The sequence below is a fragment of the Jaculus jaculus genome, chromosome 3 (genome assembly GCF_020740685.1).
Source record: "Jaculus jaculus isolate mJacJac1 chromosome 3, mJacJac1.mat.Y.cur, whole genome shotgun sequence".
NCBI lineage: Eukaryota > Metazoa > Chordata > Mammalia > Rodentia > Dipodidae > Jaculus > Jaculus jaculus.
Window position 1 is genome coordinate 30,923,943 of NC_059104.1, and position 18,554 is coordinate 30,942,496.

The 18,554-nt window shown below is 40.9% G+C and overlaps 1 pseudogene; it reads right to left on the bottom strand.

The window, feature by feature from the left end:
• Positions 1-10,539: 10,539 nt before the first annotated feature.
• Positions 10,540-18,445, bottom strand: LOC101617075 (annotated as a pseudogene).
• Between the last annotated feature and the right edge of the window lie 109 nt (positions 18,446-18,554).

Here is an 18,554-nt window from a genome sequence, read left to right on the forward strand (position 1 = left end):
TGTGGTGCTTGGCTTTCTGGGCCTGGGTTACCTCACTTAGTATAATCCTTTCCAGATCCATCCATTTTACTGCAAATTTCATAACTTCATTTTTCTTTACCGCTGAGTAGAACTCCGTTGTATAAATGTGCCACATCTTCATTATCCACTCATCAGTTGAGGGACATCTAGGCTGGTTCCATTTCCCAACTATTATAAATTGAGCAGCAATAAGCATGTTTGAGCATGTACTTCTAAGGAAATGAGATGAGTACTTCGGATATATGCCTAGGAGTGCTATAGCTGGGTCATATGGTAGATCAATCTTTAGCTGTTTTAGGAACCTCCACACTGATTTCCACAATGGCTGGATCAGACTGCATTCCCACCAGCAGTGTAGAAGAGTTCCTCTTTTTCCAATTCCCTGCCAACATTTTTGATCATTTGTTTTCATGATGGTAGCCAATCTGACAGGAGTAAGATGGAATCTCAATGTAGATTTAATCTGCATTTCCCTGATGACTAGTGACGTAGAACATTTTTTTTAGATGTGTATATGCCTTTGTTTTTCTTCCTTTGAGAATGCTTTATTTAGCTCCATAGCCCATTTTTTGATTGGCTTGTTTGCTTCCTTATTATTTAACTTTTTGAGTTCTTTGTATATCCTAGATATTAATCCTCTATCAGATATATAACTGGCGAAGATTTTTTCCCATTCTGTAGGTTGCCTCTTTGCTTTTTTCACTGTGTCCTTTGCAGCGCGCAAAATCTTTGTAATTTCATGAGGTCCCAGTGATTAATCTGTAATTTTATTGCCTGAGCAATTGGGGTTGTATTCAGAAAGTCTTTGCCAAGACCAATATGTTGAAGGGTTTCCCCACTTTTTCCTCTAGCAGTTTCAGAGTTTCAGGTCTGATGTTAAGGTCTTTAATCCATTTGGACTTAATTCTTGTGCATGGCGAGAGAGAAGAATCTATTTTCATCCTTCTGCAGATATATATCCAGTTTTCAAAACACCATTTGCTGAAGAGGCTGTCTCTTCTCCAATGAGTATTTTTGGCATTTTTATCGAATATCAGGTGGCTATAGCTACTTGGGCTTACATCTGGGTCCTCTATCCTGTTCCATTGATGTACGTGTCTGTTTTTGTGCCAGTCCCACGATGTTTTTGTTACTATGGCTTTGTAGTATAGGTTAAAATCAGGTATGGTGATACCACCAGCCTTATTTTTGTTGCTCAGTGTTATTTTAGATATTCGAGGTTTTTTGTGATTCTAAATGAATGAATTTTTGGATTGTTTTTTGTATTTCCATGAAGAATGCCTTTGGAATTTTGATAGGGATTGCATTAAATGTGTAGATTGCTTTAGGTAAGATTGCCATTTTCACGATATTGATTCTTCCAATCCAGGAACAAGGGATGTTTTTCCACTTTCTAGTGTCTTCTGCAATTTCTCACTTGAGAGTTTTAAAGTTCTCATTGTAGAGGTTCTTTACTTCCTTGGTTAGGTTTATTCCAAGGTACTTTATTTTATTTTATTTTTTGATGCAATTGTGAATGGGAGTGATTCTTTGATTTCATCCTCTGTGTGTTTGTTGTTAGCGTATATGAAGGCTACTGATTTCTGTGTACTTACTTTGTATCCTGTTACATGGCTGTAGGTTTTGATCAGCTCTAACAGTATGCTAGTAGAGTCTTTAGGGTCCTTTATATATAGAATCATGTCATTTGCAAATAATGATAACTTGATCTCTTCCTTTCCAATTTGTATCCCTTTTATGTGTGACTCTTGCCTTATTTATTTATTTACTTATTTATTGCTATGGCTAAGACTTTCAGAATTATATTAAATAAAATTGGGGACAATGGACACCCTTGTCTTGTTCCTGATTTTAGTGGAAAAGCTTCCAGTTTTTCCCCATTTAGTAATATGTTGGCTGTAGGCTTGACATAAATAGCTTTTATTATATTGAGATATGTTCCTTCTATTCCCAGTCTCTGAAAGACTTTTATCATGAAGGGATGTTGGATTTTGTCACATGCTTTCTCTGCATCCAATGAGATGATCATGTGATTTTTGTCCTTCAACCCATTTATATAATGTATTACATTTATAGATTTGTGTATATTGAACCATCCTGCATCTCTGGGATAAAGCTTATTTGGTCAGGGTGAATGATCTTTCTGATATATTCTTGTATTCTGTTTGCCAATATTTTGTTGCAAATTTTTGCATCTATGTTCATGAGGGAGATTGGTCTGTAATTTTCTTTTTTAGTTCTATCTTTGCTTGGTTTTGGTATCAAGGTGATGCTGGCTTCATAGAAGGAATTTGGTAGAATTCCTTCTTTTCCTATGTCCTGGAAAAGCTTAAGAAGCAATGGTGTTAGCTCTTCCTTGAAGGTCTGGTAAAATTCAGCAGTGAATCCATCTGGGCCTGGGCTTTTTTTATTTGGGAGATTACTGATAACGGTTTGGATCTCCATGCTTGTTATAGATCTATTTAATTGATTAATCTCATCTTGATTTAATTTAGGTAGGTCATATAAATCAAGGAAATCATCCATTTCTTTCAGGTTTTCATACTTTGTGGAGTATATGCTTTTATAGTATGTGCCTATGATTTTTTGAATTTCTCTGAAATCTGTTGTGATGTTACCTTTTTCATCTCTAATTTTATTAATTTGTGTCTCTTCTCTCTTTCTTTTGGTCAGAATTGCTAAGGGTTTATAATCTTGTTTATCTTTCAAAGAACCAACTCTTTGTTTCATTGATTTTTTGGATTTTTTTTTTGTTTCTATTTCATTAATTTCTGCCATCTCTTCTACCTCTCTGCTGCTGTTTAAATTTCCTATACACCTCGCTTTTTAGTAAAAGTGTGTATTTTGCTGGGTCTTTTTGGTCGTTTTCCCCCCTAGGCTGCTTTGGCGTGGTACCTACGCTGCCATCTTAACCAGAAGATCTGAGGAAGTTCTTTAAGAATATTGACAAGGGCTGGAGAGATGGCTTAGCGGTTAAGCGCTTGCCTGTGAAGCCTAAGGACCCCGGTTCGAGGCTCGGTTCCCCAGGTCCCACGTTAGCCAGATGCACAAGGGGGCACACACGTCTGGAGTTCGTTTGCAGAGGCTGGAAGCCCTGGCATGCCCGTTCTCTCTCTCTCCCTTTATCTGTCTTTCTCTCTGTGTCTGTTGCTCTCAAATAAATAAATAAATAAAAATTAAAAAAAAAAAAGAATATTGACAAAAACCTCAGTCTGCTTGACTTTGCCACCCACAGAAATGATAGATATGTTTAAATCACAGTGAATTGCTGGGCATGGTGGTGCACACCTTTAATCCCAGTACTTGGGAGGCAGAGGTAGGAGGATTGCCATGAGTTTGAAGCCACCCTGAGACTACATAATGAATGCCAGGTCAGCCTGGACTAGAGTGAGACCCTACCTCAAAAAACCAAAAAGAAAAAAAAATCACAGTAAACTTATTGCAGATGTCATAAAGTATTGATAGATACGAGGTCAGAGGCAGCTCCCACTACTTAGCAAGTAGGGTCACAGACCCAAAGGAACGTAGACATAGATTTGGCGCGAGAAGACCAGAAGGTAATCTAATCTGGAAGCTAAAATCCAAAAAGCCCTGACAATGGCTGCTGGAGACCAGCTCTTTGTTCTCTTGGATTAAATTAATGCTTGGATTTTCTAGCTAGCTGTGTATTCTTAGCTGTATCAATTGATTTGATGTAATATATTTTCAGGGTAGGACCTTAAGGTGTTAGGGGTGGCTCTTAAGACTCTCAGAGTATCTACAAAGATGTTCTTAGGGGTTGAGATTCCCTGCTATAGGAGTATTCAAGCAGGCTGAGTGGAATAAAATACAGGTAGATTCTAAAATTTAACTAAACACTGTACACATTCAATCAAAAACAGCCCCGAGTATGTATGCAAGAGTAGTTATTATAATGACCAGATCCTCTATCAACAAAGAGGTTAAGATTTCTGGTCTGTTGAGGGATCCAAGTCAGCTTGCGACCAAGTGAGACCCTTCCCTGGTGCAATCCCAGTTACCTTGGATGATTTTGGTCTCAGTCAAGCTGCTGCCTGGGTCGTTGGGCTGCTGTTCTGATTTCTGGAGCTGGGCACTGGCTTTTCCTATGGGGCAAACTGAGCCGCTGCTGCTGCCTCTGCTGCTGCTGTAGCTGCCACTGCTGGAGCCACCACTGCTGCTGAAGCTGCTGCTGCTGTGTCCACTGTCGCTGCTCCCCCTGAAGCTGCTGCTGTGGGATCTGCCACTCCTGGGTCTGCTGCTGCTGGGGCCGCTGTTACTGGTGCTGGAGCCGCTTAAGTTGCTGCCGAACTCTGCTCCTGCTTTTGTCCCGCTGTCAGCCCAAGTTGGCGTGGCCGGTCCCGGGCCGCTGCTCTGTTGGCCGGAGCTGGGCTCAGGCGGTGGGGGAGGGGAGGGAGCCGCGGCTGCTCTGGTTCTCTCGCTGCTCCAAGCGTTCTTCTACCTCGCGGTCTGCTCCTCCGCTGCTCACTGCTGCTCTCCCCTCATGTTTCCCGAGTTGCGGAGAGCGCGGTGTGAGGGGAAAATCCTGCACCTGGCTTTTCCTGCGGCTCGAGCCAAGTCTGGCGGTTTTCTGCTGCGCCACGGCCGCGGTGGTTGGCGGAGCTGCTGGATCCGCTTTTCCCGCCTGTGCAGGCTCTGGATGCTCTGGAACTCTTCTACTTCTCCGCTGCCACTTCAATTTCCTATACACCTCACTTTTTAGTAAAAGTGTGTATTTTGCTGAGTTTTTTTGGTCTTTTTCCCCCCTAGGCTGCTTGGCGTGGTACCTACGCCGCCATCTTAACCAGAAGTCTCTTTGTTCTCTTTATTACCTGGTTCTTCCTCCTCCTTAGAACTTTTTGGCAGACTTTGATCCCTTTTTCTCAGTCTGGGCTCTTCTCCCTGGACCACAAATCAACCAGAGTCCTCTACATATACTTAAGCTTAACTAGTAAGGTTCATCCTGACTTGATGCCTAATTTCCATATGGGCCAAGGATAGGCTCCTCCTCAGTGCATAAGAAAGCCTCACTCCAGAGTGCTCCAGTGGTAACCTGCTTTCCTAGCCCCTCTCTGCTACAAGGAGCTTTTAACTTTAGTTTCTCAATAGAACTTGGCCTGTTTACCTTTCTTCTGTCTGCATCTGTCATTCTTCTTGATGGTGTAATGAACTCAACTCTGCTCCCCCCCCCCGGGAAACTGCTAACAGTATTATTTATATTCATCATTCCTTCAAAAATACTTTGTCTTATATCTCAGCCTTTTGTCCACAGACAAGCTCACACTTGAGCTGCTCAATTACACAGGAATGCTGGCACTCCAAGTGATGAAACTGCAAACAGAAATTTAACTCAAAGGCTGGCGGGAGGCTTTGCAGTTCAGGTGCTTGCTTGCAAAGCTTAATGGCCCAGGTTGGATTCCTCAGCAAAGCAGGATACACAAAGTGGCATATGCGTCTGGAGTTTATTTGCAGTGGTTAGAGGCCCTGGTATGCCAATTCTCGGTTTCTCTCTCTCCCTCTCTCCTTGAAAATTAAAAAAAAAAAAAAAAGTCTGGTGTCATGGCACACACCTTTTATTCCAGCACTCGGGAGGCAGAGGTAGGAGGATTGCTGTGGGTTCGAGGCCAGCCTGAGACTACATAGTGAATTCCTGAGCCAGAGTAAGACCCTACCTCAAAACAACAACAACAACAACAAAATCCACCTCTAATTGGAGCTGGAGAGATGGCTTGGAGGTTAAGGTGCTCGCCTGCAAAGCCTAGCAACCCAGAAGTCCCATGTAAGCCAGACGCACATGGTCGTTCATGCATCTGGAGTTAATTTGCAACAGCTGGAGTGCCTGGAGTGCCCATTGTCTCTTTTCTCTCTACCAGGCACTGTGGTATACACCTTTAATCCTAGCATTCAGGAACCAGAGGTTAAGAGGATGGCTGTGAATTAGAGACTAGCCTGAGACTATGTAGTGGATTCCAGGCCAGCCTAGGCAATAGCAAGATTATACCTCAAAAAATAAAAAAATAAAATAAAAAAAAAACCAACAACAACCCTCCCCCACCAAAAAAAAAAAAACCCTCAAACAGATTTGGAGAATTTTGTTATTTTCATCAGACTAAATGTTTGTGTTCTGCCCTTGTAAATTCTTTGGCTGGAATCTTAGCCCCTAAAGTGATAATATTAGAAGAGGCTTTGAAGAAGTGATTTGATAGGGCTTATCGCACTGCCAAAGGGGTCCATGATAGAAAAGAAAGTTAAGAAATCCTGGTAAGACCCTGTCATAATACCACATGTGTGGCTTGCAAGACACTGAATAATGAACTTGGGAGTAAGTGGAAGCCTCCGCCCTGCTGACAAGTGTCATGGAGCTAGCAAGTGCTAGGCCACCCGCTAGGAGAGAAAAATCATCCACAGTCCTCCCAGGAGGATCATGACACTCACTGGTCTTTGTTCTCTTTTTCTTTTTTCTTTTTGATTTTGTTTTGTTGAGGTAAGGTCTCACTCTAGCTCAGGCTGACCTGGAATTCACTATGGAGTCTCAGGATGGCCTTGAACTCATGGTGATCCTCCTAACTCTACCTCCGGAGTGCCGAGATTAAAGTTGTGCCACCATGCCCGGCTGTATTTGTTTTCTTGCTCAAAGCATTCTATTATTTCCATAAAGTTATTTTCCCACTACTAACACCTTTAACTATATACACTACCTCATATTTCATAAAACTCACCATTTCTCATATATGATTCCCATATGTAATTTTAACATTGTTATCAAGTGGTGAGGTGACTAGTACCACAAGTCACTTTGAGGACATTTTCACCCCTTTATTAAAATCCCCCATGCCCATTATATCCTTAACTGTTGGGCACATTAAAATTGTACTCCACTTCTCTATACAACTCTATGCAACTATTGTGGTGTTTCTGAGGTTATATGAAATAGTCTTTGTGGTGGTTTGAATGTGAAGTGTCTGCCATAGCCTCATGCTTGTGAAAAGCCCATTGAAACTTGGCTTCATTTTCACCTTCACAGTTTCACACACTGGCCTCTTGGGGACTCTTCATAGAGAACCCAACCCTTCCTCAAATTGCCCAGCCTCAGAACCTCTCTGAACCTTTGAAACAATATGCCACGAACCCCTCAATCTCACATCTTTTATGTCTACAAAAACCAGTATCTTGTGTAGAATAGCAACATTCATTCTCATTGTAAGAACAGAACATCTGACCAGAAGCAGTTCATGGGAGGAAGGGATATATTGCAGGCCTACGGTTTTGGGGAAGAGTTTCATCACAACAGGGAGGCAGCTGGGGCATCACATCTCTACACAAAGCAGAAAGAGAATCTGTTGTCCTTTTTTTTCTTTAGTATTTTATTTATTTATTTGCAAGGAGAGAGTATGAATGGGCATGCCAGGGCCTCTAGCCACTACAAATGAACTCCAGATGCATGCTCCATTTTGTGTATCTGGCTTTACATGAGTACTAGGGAATTGAACCCTGGGTCATTAGGCACTGCAGGCAAGTGCCTTAACTGCTGAGCCATCTCTCCAGCTCATCCTTTGTCCTTTCTGTGCATCCCAGGATCCTAGCCCATGCAATGCAGATGCCCAAGTAGGTTGGGTCTCTTGATTTCAATTAAGTGAGCCCCAAGCACCTAGGAAGGCTAGATTAATCAATTCCAAGAGGGGGAGGGGGCTATCTTCTCTAGCAAGGCTTCACCTCCCATAGGCTCCACCAGCTAGGAACTAAATAGGAAGCTTAATCATGAACATCTGAGGCTATGGGGAACATTTACATTCAAACCACTACATTGTGAACAATGCTACCAATTTCTGCTACTAGCTTGATGTGGAGCCTGGGACCCCTTGGACTAAAGCTATAGTGGTACCTGTGTGCTCTGGTTGCTGAATCTGTGAAAACACTTTCCTAGCCATATGTTTTTGAGTGAGAAACTTCTATGGTTCTCTACTCAGGCTCTTCTTTCAAAAGAATTTGTGTTTACATTTATCTCAGCATTCTGGTATTTAGTCTCCCACCAGAATGGCCCATTACTCTCTCTCTACTTACAGTATTCTAGGGTTAGAATTGTGTAGCACAAAGTTCCAAACTTTTCCACATTCCTCTTGCAAACTGATTCCAAAAGCCTATGAACAACATGGCAAGGTTTATCAAACCACCACTCCACCCTTGGTACCACCTTTCAATATTAGTTACTTTTCTCATTGCTGCAATAAAATATCTGACAAAGGGCTGGAGGGATGGCTTAGTGGTTAAGGCATTTGCCTAAAAAGCCAAAGGATCCAGGATTGATTCCCCAGGACCCACATTAAGCAGATGCACAAGGGAATACACACATCTGGAGTTCATCTGCAGTGGCTGGAGGCCCTGGTGTGCCCATTCTCTCTCTCTCTCTCTCTCCCTCCTTCTCTGTCAAATAAATAAATAAATAATATTTTAAAAATATATTTGACAAAAAGCAATTTAAAAAAGAAAGAGCTTACAGTTCCAGAAGGTACAGTCCATCATAGTGGAAAGGAATGGCAATAGAAGCTCCAAGTGGCTGGACCTGTTGTATCTTCAGTCAGGAAGCAGAGGGCAATGAATGCTGGGGCTCAGCTCACTTTGTCCATTCTATACAGCCTAGGGTCCTAGCCCATGAAATATAGCTGCCCACAGTTTGGATGTGTCTCCTATTTAAGTGAACTTCTCCTAGAAAATTCACTCACAGACATGCACAGAGGTGCATTTCCATGGTGATTCTAAATCTTGTCCAGTTGACAACTAAGCTTAATCATCACAAATGATAACACAATCTCAAAGAATTCTACCATAAAGTGTTAACTGATTATAAAGGCTAAGAGGAAAGTTAAAGTGGAGAGACATGACAAACACCATCTCAGCAAATGATCAAGGTCAATGTCTCCAATTGTGGGGTAAATCAGTAGCATATGCTTCCAAATTCAGTGTACCTCATGAGAAGGACACAGCATCCCTCCTGTAATAGTCCCAAAGTTGCCCATGAATCTCCTCAGGAGAAAAAAACAAAACAAAACAAAACCTTAATTTAAGCAACACTCCACAAAATAAGAATTGTCCTGTACTCTTAGAATTAAGCTTTATGAAATAAAAAGAAAGTTGGGCCATGCCTTCTTTAACATAAAAAAGAAAGAAAGAAAGAAAAGGAGGGATGGAGAGATTGCTTAGTGGTTAAGGCATTTGCCTGAGAAGCCTAAGAAAGCATGTTTGAATCTCCGGGGCCCATGTAGCCACACACTCAGTGACACAAGTGTGCAATGTTACACATGCACACAAGGGGGCGCATACGTCTGGAGTTTGTTCACAGCAGCTGAAAGGCCCTGAGACATCCATTCTCTCTCTCTCTCTCTCTCTCTCTCTCTCTCTCCATCTTTCATTCTCGGTCTCTCTCTCAAACAACAACAACAACAACAACAACAACAACAAAAAACCAGAAAGGGGGCTGGAGAGATGGCTTGGCAGTTAAAGTGCTTGCCTGCAAAGCCAGGTTCAATTCTCCATTACCCATGTAAGCCAGACACACAAGATGGTGTCTAGAGTTCATTTGCAGTGGCTAGAGGCCCTGGCTTACCCATTCTCTTTATCTGTCTCTCTCAAATAAGTAAATAAAAATAATATATTAAAAAGCAGAAAGATATGAAAACTGAATGTAGTGCATGATCTTTAATTTGTTTTGCCATTTTTGTCACTATTGGAACAATAGGTGAAAGCTGAAGAAGGGCAGCTTGCTAAAGCATAGTTCTATCTTGATGTTTACTTTATCACTTGGATAATTATGGTATGGTTATATAAGAAAATACCCTTGGTCCTAGAAAATACAAGAAAAAAGGCATTGTATCTACCACTTTTAAACAGTTTTACAAAATTTCGTGTATGCACAAGTGTATATGTGCTGTGTATACAGGAAGAGGGAGAAAGAGAAATGAAGAATAAATGGGAGAAAGAAAGACTGAGTATAATACAAGTCAACACTCAGGAATTTGTGTGAGGGCGTCTGTGTGGAAGCTATTTTGGATTCTTTGTGCTGTTCTTGAAGGTTTAAGTATCATTCGTTCTGGCATTTCGAATACAATTTGTTTTTGTTGATCCCTGCCCTCCTCCTAGTCCCAATTCTCCTCTCCCCCAATGCCCTCCCCCTGGTGTTGTGTCTCATGTGTTTTCTTGCCCATCCCTCACCCCTCTTCCAGCTCATCTCTTTATACTCGTTTTTGGTTCGCATTCTACCTTGATAGACTTCATCTACGTTTGCCCCCCTATATATACATACTTCTAAATATATGTGCACAAAGTTGTACTACAGGAAAAACTGGCACGTATGCTTAAGTGTACTCACTTAAACACCAAACACTGAAAGTTCCCATACCAAATTTACACTCCACTATTAGTTTCTTTTGCTGCTGGTATTTTTTTTTTTTTCAATAGATCTTTTTAATTTGTGTTTGCTCTGCACCATGGCTTCATTTCAGAACTTGTGTTCTTCTCTTTTGTTTATTATTCCCTAGGGCAGACGATGTTGACTTTCAAACATATGGTCATTTTTGTTTTCTGCCAATCACCTACAAAAAAATGCAACACAATAGACAATCATGGCAATGAGCTAAAATAAGATACGGAAGTGGGGGAAAGAATGACTCATATATTTTGGGGAGTCAGCAGCTTTGCTCGGCCACCGATTCAATTCATGACCTTGGGAAACACCACCTCATTGTTTTGTGCCCTATTCTCATAATCTTTTTCACAGAGCTTATATTACAGGGTGTTGAAAGGATTCGTTTATGGGTGTGCCTCTCTTTGAATCTCTATGATTTAGGTATTAAAAATGTCACCACAAGTTAAGTGTCCCTATAAATAGTGCCCTATGCAAATTCTCCTCTTGGTAATTTGGTTGTTGCTTTAGAACTATGAATGCTTTTAGTGAAGCTCAAGGTATTACCAGAACCTGCTTGTTTGCTTTCTCATTGTGGACACGGTATTGTTAAATACTTTTAAAGAAAATGGGATATCATGAAAGAAAATTAGCAAATCTTCAGTATTTTTCCCATTTTAACCTTGCATTTATAGACTAGAACGTTTACTTTTTTTTCTATCGAGTTTTTACTCTTTATACCAAGCATACTATCTTTATCTGCCTAGCATCTGTTCACCACTTTTTTCTGGCATCATCAAGTCAAGTTCCCTTTAGGAAACTGCCTCCCTCTACTGAATTCACATGATTTCGTTGGGCTGACTTGGGAGGACAGGGTTGTCGAATCAAACCTGGGTCCTTTGGCTTTGCAGGCAAGTGCCTTAACCACTAAGCCATTTCTCCAGCCCCCTCCAAATGATAAGTTAATCAGACCAAAATTATGTATACTTGTAGTGAGACACCTGAAGTTTGTTAATCTTCCTTCTCTCTTTCACTACCCCTCCCTCCTTTTGTTTTTTTGGTTTTGTGAGGTAGGGTCTTCCTCTAGCCCAGGCTGACCCGGAATTCTCTATGTAGTCTCAGGGTGACCTCGAACTCATGGCTATCTTCCTACCTCTGCCTCTCAAGTGCTGGAATTAAAGACATGCACCACCACGCCTGGCCACCCTTCCCTTTTGTTCTTAAGTTGATTTGGCTGACTAAATCATTTGGTGTATGTAAAAGACAATCAGTTGCTTATTTCATATTAATTTTCATCTTTATCCTGAATAACATAATCTGAATTTTATTGAAAGTGCAGCGATCCTAGCTTAAAATGTGCACTTGTCACCCTTTTGCATACATAGGTATGTCCATGTCATTAGTACTAGCCAAAGAAATAGAGGCTAAAGGTATAAGGTGGGATTTACTAAATGGTTTTTTTTTAATTAATAAAGGGCTTAGTTTATTTGCTCCCTGCCACTCTCTTGATAATTTTTTAATTTTTAGTTATTTAATAATTTTATTTATTTGAGAGAGAGAGAGAGAGAGAATGCCAGAGCCTCTTGCTACTGCAAACTCTAGATGCATGAGCCAGTTTGTGCATCTGGCTCTATGTGGATACTGGGAAATCAAACCTGGGATGTCAGGCTTTGCAAGCAAGCACTTTTAATGGCTGAGCCATCTCCTCAGCTCCATCCTTGCTTGTAAAATGTTCCTTTAATTTTAGTACCATTTCAAGGTAAATATATAACAAAATGTGTACCCATAAGACAGTCACTCAACACATTTATTAACTGATTTCCACTTGCTGGGCATTATAACATTATAACAAAGAATATTTTGAACAGGTCAATTGTAGTGGAGCTACAAAGTTCTGCTAATATGAGCTTGTAGATAGATATTTTCAAATGTTTTGTTTTTGAGATTGGGTTTCATGTAGCCCAGCATGGCCTTCAACTTGATATGTAGCTAAGGATGATCTTGAGCTTCTGATCTTCTGCCTCAACCTCCCTGGTGGTGAGACTCCAGGAGTGCACCACCACTCCAGACTGAACGCTAGGCAAGCACTCCATGTCACCAGCAACAATCTCAGTCCTTTTCCTTCTCTCTGTTTTTACTATCATACTCCATGTGTTTTTTTTTTAATTCTTTATTCATTTATTTGAGAGAAAGAGAGAATAGACACACCAGAACCTCCAGGCGCTACAAATGAACTCTGGATGCGTGCACCACCTTGTGCATCTGGCTTATGTGGGTCCTGGGGAATCGAACCTAGGTCCTTTGGCTTTGCAGGCTAGTGCCTTAACTGCCAAGCCATCCTTCCAGCCCATGTGTTGTTGTTTTTGAGGTAGGGTCTCGCTTTAGCCCAGACTGACCTGGAATTCACCATGTAATATCAGGGTGGCCTTGAACTCACAGCAATCCTCCCACCTCTGCCTCCCAAGTGCTGGGATTAAAGGTGTGTGCCACCACGCCCCCACTTCATACATTTTTGGCCATCACCAGTCAATCTATTATTTGGGGTTTCCTGTGTTCAGTTTTGGTTAATTAAATGTAAATCTCTGCACTGACCTCGTAATATTTATCTTTTAAAAATATTTCATTTATTTGTCTTTCAAGGAAAGAGGGGGAGAGAGAGAGAAAAAAAAATGAATGGGCATGCCAGAGCCTCTGGCTACTGTAAATGAACCCCAGACACATGTGCCACCTTGTGCGTCTGGCTTTATCTGGGTACTGGGGAATCAAACTTGGGTCATTACACTTTGTAGGCATGCACCTTAACTATTGAGCCATCTCTCCAGCCCCATAATATTAGTCTTCTAAAAAATATTTTATTGGAGACACACAGAGAGAAATAGAGAGGCAGACACAGATAGAATATCTGCACCAGGGTTTCCTGCTCTATAACCTATAAACAGACTCATGTGCCACTTTGTGCATCTGGCTGTATATGGGTACTGGGGAACTGAATCCTGGCCATCAGGCTTTGCAAGTAAGCACCTTTAGCTGCTCTGAACCATCTCTCTTGCCCAATATTTGTCTTTCATACACTCATAAGAATAACAGAAGCTACCTAAGTTAACTAGAAAGTAAGTAAAATCAGACAAAAACCTGAAAAGCAGTCAATCTTGAAGGAAGGGAACAGTAACAGATGAGGAAAACAGCTGGAAATCAATGACCTGATTTCTGTTTGTGGAGTTGTGCTTGGGACCATGGCTGGGTATGCTTTGCAAGCACTTCACCACATACCTGCAGCCCTCACAAATATAGTGCAGAGGAACTAAACTGAAAAGGCAATACTGTATGAGCTGCACTATTTGACCTTCTGGTAAGGTAAATTTATGAAGATAAGTCAGTGTCATTTTATGTATAAGAATAAAATTTAGAATGTCATATTTTTATCATATTTTATGCTTGTAGCTAGTAAGTTTCTATTTAGTTTAATTCACCCTTCTAGAACTAATAATCTCAGTAAAAAAAAACAAAAAAAACATTGGGAGGGCTAGAGAGATGGCTTAGTGGTTAAGCACTTGCCTGTGAAGTCCAAGGACCCCAGTTTGAGGCTCAATTCCCCAAGACCCACATAAGCCAGATGCACAAGGTGGCACATGCATCTGAAGTTCAATTGCAGTGGTTGGAGGCCCTGATGTGCCCATTCTCTCTTTCTTTTTTTTCTCTCTCTCTGTCTCAAATGTATAAATAAAAATTTTAAAAAAATTTAAAAAATAACTTGGGCTGGAGAGATGGCTTAGTGGTTAAGGCACTTGTCTGTAAAGCCTAAGAACCTAGGTTCGATTGCCTAGTACCCACTTAAAGCCAGATACCCAAGGTGGCACATGCATCTGGAGTTCCTTTGCAGTGACTAAGAGGCCCTGGAGGGCCTATATTCCCTCAGTAATACATGAAAAAGATAAAAATAAAAAGCACCAATCTTTTTGAGGTAGGGTCTTACTCTAGCCCAGGCTGACCTCGAACTTACACTGTAGTCCACGCCAGCATCAAATTCACAGTGACCCTCCTATCTCAGCTCTCTGAGTGCTGGAATTAAAGGCATCCTCTACCACGCCTGGCTCAAAAACAAAGTCTTTAAGTAAAGGCTATTGGAAAAATAAACTGATTTTTTTTTTTTTTTTTCTTGAGGCAAGGTCTCTTGCTCTAGTCCAGGCTGGCCAAGAACTCATGGTGATCCTCCTACCTCAGCCTCTTTAGTGCTGGGACTAAAAGCATGACCAATCACTCCTGGCTGGAAAATTAAATTAGAAGAAAGTAATTTTGGAGCTGGAGAGATGGCTTAGCAGTTAAGGTGCTTGCCTGCAAAGCCTAAGGACCAAGCTTCAACTCCCCAGTACCCATGTAAGCCACATGCACAAGGTGACACATGAGTCTGGAGTTCATTTGCAGTGGATAGAGGGCCTGATGCACCAATTCTCTCTCTCAAATAAATAAATACCTTTATTAAAAAGAAAGTAAATTTAAAATGACTTTTTTGTTTTTTTTTTTTTTCTTCAAAGTAGGGTCTTACTGTAGCCCAGGCTGACCTGGAATTCACCATGTAGTCTCAGGGTGGCCTCGAATTTATAGTGGTCCTCCTACCTCTTCCTCCCGAATGCTAGGATTCAAGGTGTGCGCAACTACGCCTGGCCTAAACCACTTTTATTAAAATAAGTATCATTGATATTCTTTTATTTATTTATTTTTAGTATGAAAGATTTAAAGGAGGGTAGAAAAAATAAGACAGAAAGAAAGCAGAAAAGCTCACAGGCTGAGAGAGGAGGTTTTCCCCTTCCAGCTGGATGAGGACCTGAGAGAGAAAACCCAGGGAAATCCCTTATATTCTTTTATATTGGAATGAATTTTTTATTTTAACCATCTGTATGATATATATATGTTTTTTTGGTTTTCTGAGGAGGGGTCTCACTGTAGCTCAGGCTGACCTGGAATTCACCATGTAGTCTCAGGATGGCCTCAAACTCATGGCAATCCTACTTCTGCCTCCTGAGTACTGGGATTAAAGGCATGCTCCACCACGCCCGGCTTGATATTATTTTATTTACAAAAACATTTTGTTATATAACCAATGACATATATATATATTTTTATATATATATTTTTTAGAATTCAGTAGCTTTTGAAAGAGAAAATTTTCCTCAGGAAGTTAAAAAACAAAAACTTATGAGCGCCCTCTACTGGTTCTATATTAGCATATACAGGTGTATTTTCTTTTTACATGGAAAAATAAACTGGCATATGGTTCATATGATTAATTCACCTTGCCGATGTAAGATAACAATTTTAAGCATATTTCTCATAATTTTATAAATTGTTACAATATGCCACTTATATTGGAAGGTATTATTAGTATTTCAATATGTAAAAATTTTTATTCAGGACATACCCAATATGGTATTTCCCTAAATGTAGTATTACATTAGAGGGATTTTTAAAAAAAATATTTTAGTTATTTATTTTTAAGAAAGAGAGGGATGAGAGAGAATGGACACGCCAGGGCCTCCAGCCACTGCAAATGAACTCCAGATGTATGTGCCACCTTGTGCATCTGGCTTACATGGGTTCTGGGGATTGAACCAGGGTTCTTAGGCTTCACAGGCAAGCACCTTAACTGCTAAGCCATCTCTCCAGCCCCCACATTAGAGTTTTGTAACAAATTTTTTCATATGTATCACATTTTGTATAAGAGGATTTTAACTTTTCAATTTATCATGACTTTTTTTTTTTTAAATTTTTTATTTATTTATTTGAGAGTGACAGACACAGAGAGAAAGACAGATAGAGGGAGAGAGAGAGAGTGGGCGCGCCAGGGCCTCCAGCCTCTGCAAACGAACTCCAGACGCGTGCGCCCCCTTGTGCATCTGGCTAACGTGGGACCTGGGGAACTGAGCCTCGAACCGGGGTCCTTAGGCTCCACAGGCAAGCGCTTAACCGCTAAGCCATCTCTCCAGCCCTATCATGACTTTTAAATTTTAGGAACTGTAATGTTAAGATTTAATTGATTAAAAAATTGTATGCATATGTTGGAACGAGGTCAAACATAAGGTATTTGTATGGTTAAGTAGTGCTTCATATAACTCTGAGTCTTATTGCTTTAGTTTGCAATGTCAGCATAATCAATTATATATTTGGTTACCATGTACTTTGCAAAATCTAAATGTCTTTTTTTCTTTCTATGGCTTTTGTTTTTATGTACTAGAATATTGATTTGTCGTTAAGCAATGAATACCTCATCTCTCTCTCTTTTCCAAGGTAGAGTCTCACTCTAGCTCAGGCTGATCTGGAATTCATTATGTAGGCTCAGGCTGGCCTCAAACTCACAGCAATTCTCCTACCTCTGCCTCTGAGTGCTGGGATTAAAGGCATGTGCCACCATGCCCAGCTCTTTTTTTATTTTTATTTTTATTTCTTTATTTATTTATTGAGAGAGAGAGAGAATTGGCAACCGGGGCCTGATCCACTGCACTCGGGCTCCAGATGCTTGAGTCACCTAGTGGGCATGTGCCACCTTGCGCTTGTCTCACCTTTGTGCATCTGGCTCACATAGGAATCTGGAGAGTCAAACATGGGCCCTTAGGCTTCGCCAGCAAGCACCCTAACCGCTAAGCCATCTCTCCAGCTCCCGGCTCTTTAAAAAGAGAAGACAAAAATGTGATGGCAACAGGTCACTGTATGTTTAATCTGTGGTGTTAAAGTTTCATGCAGCAATCATAGAAAAGTAAGCTAGTATAGGTGCTGAACTAAATGTTACGTACCATCATCGTCTGATTCTTCTTCTTCCTTCAAGGATTTCGTAGCATATTTTTCGTTTCACCCCTTATATCTTCTGGAACAATTTTATGTCTTCCTTTACTTAGTTCACCAACCCAGCTCGGTTCTAATTCAAAGCTTTATCCTTTACTTTATCATAGACTATGCAAATTATTTTTGCAACTTCTTTTACTACATCACAGCATGTCATTTCTTTTATATAAAGCTTTTTAGAAAATTGTTTTTAAATTTTTTATTTGTAAGCAGAGAGCAAGAGAGTGAATGGATATGCTAGGGCCTTTAGCCATTGCAAAGGAACCCCAGATACATGCACCACCTTCTATATTTGGCATTTATGTGGGTACTGGGGAATTAAACATGGGTCCTTAGTCCTTGCAGGCAAGCACCTTAACCACTGAGCCATCTCTCCAGCCCCCTCTGAAGCTTTTCTATTTCTGTCTTTATAGCTTGCCTGGCTTCACCAATAGCACATCCCCAATGACCACATGAAATACTGCATGGGTCATACAGAGCTGTGCTCCATCATTCACACTGTAAAACTCTAACACGAAACAGCAGCCAAAGGTCCAAGAGCACCATAGTGTGTGTAAGCATGTATATACATGGCTACCCTATCTACAAGATGTTTTAGTGGAATGTTATAGCCAAAGGTGGATCTGAGGTTGGAAGTGCTTCTCTTGCTGTGTCTGCTAACGAAACTGCTACTGCTCTTCCAATATGGTGATCAACGTTAATATTGTATTTGTTTGCTTGTTTATTTATTTGAGAGAGAGAGAGAGAATGGGCACTTCAGGGCCTCTAGCTACTGTAAACCAACTCCAGACACATGCACCACCTTATGCATCTAGCTTACATGGGTCCTGGGGAATCGAACCTGAGTTCTTAAGCTTCACAGGCAAGTGCCTCAACCAGTCATCCATCTCTCCAGTCCTCAATCAACATTAAAAAGCCATTTGTTGGGGCCTTCTTTGTAAAGTTTAGAAAGGATGAATTTTTCTACCCCAAAGACAACATCATCTTTCTTTCTGATCCCAATAGCTGTACTACTATCTCCCACAGCATTCAGAGCATATTCAACTTGGAAAAAACTTCCATCAGGAGAGAATGGAGAAACTGACAGGCCACACCCGGTGCCATTGGAGCTCATGGTCTTTATCTACCCGTCACTCAGGGACCCTTCCTTCTCTTTCTCTATTACTGCGCTCTATATAAAATTTTTGAAGAATGCTTTTTAAATTTTTTATTTATTTGAGAGGGAGGCAGATAGAGAATGGGCACACCAGGGCCTCTAGCCATTGCAAATGAACTCCAGACACATGTGCCACTTTATGCATCTAGT